This window comes from Nanorana parkeri, unplaced genomic scaffold (genome assembly GCF_000935625.1).
Source record: "Nanorana parkeri isolate BGI_ZX_2015 unplaced genomic scaffold, ASM93562v1 scaffold1324, whole genome shotgun sequence".
In the NCBI taxonomy this organism is placed as follows: domain Eukaryota; kingdom Metazoa; phylum Chordata; class Amphibia; order Anura; family Dicroglossidae; genus Nanorana; species Nanorana parkeri.
Window position 1 is genome coordinate 116,852 of NW_017307592.1, and position 277 is coordinate 117,128.

Here is a 277-nt window from a genome sequence, read left to right on the forward strand (position 1 = left end):
CATCTGCTGGCGAGAGCTAGTACTGCAATATGGCCATAAGATACAAAAGTTCTCCACTACAACAAATGTATCTCTCTGTCCCGTCTAGAGAGACAACTGTATAGAGAGCGAGAGAGCTGTATCTAAATTTATATGCGTGTCTATAGAGAGGAGGGGTAACAGTATCTACATGTATATATCTATCTATCTCTCTCATATATATATCTATCTCATATCTATATCTATCTATCTATCTCATATCTATCTATCTATCTCATATCTATCTATCTATCTATCT

The 277-nt window shown here is 35.4% G+C and overlaps 1 protein-coding gene across 1 annotated transcript in view; it reads right to left on the reverse strand.

Annotated features, from left to right (window-relative positions):
* Positions 1 to 277, reverse strand: part of POGZ (pogo transposable element with ZNF domain) — a 36,082-nt gene that overhangs the window by 33,379 nt on the left and 2,426 nt on the right. The gene's annotated exons all lie outside the window — the stretch shown is intronic.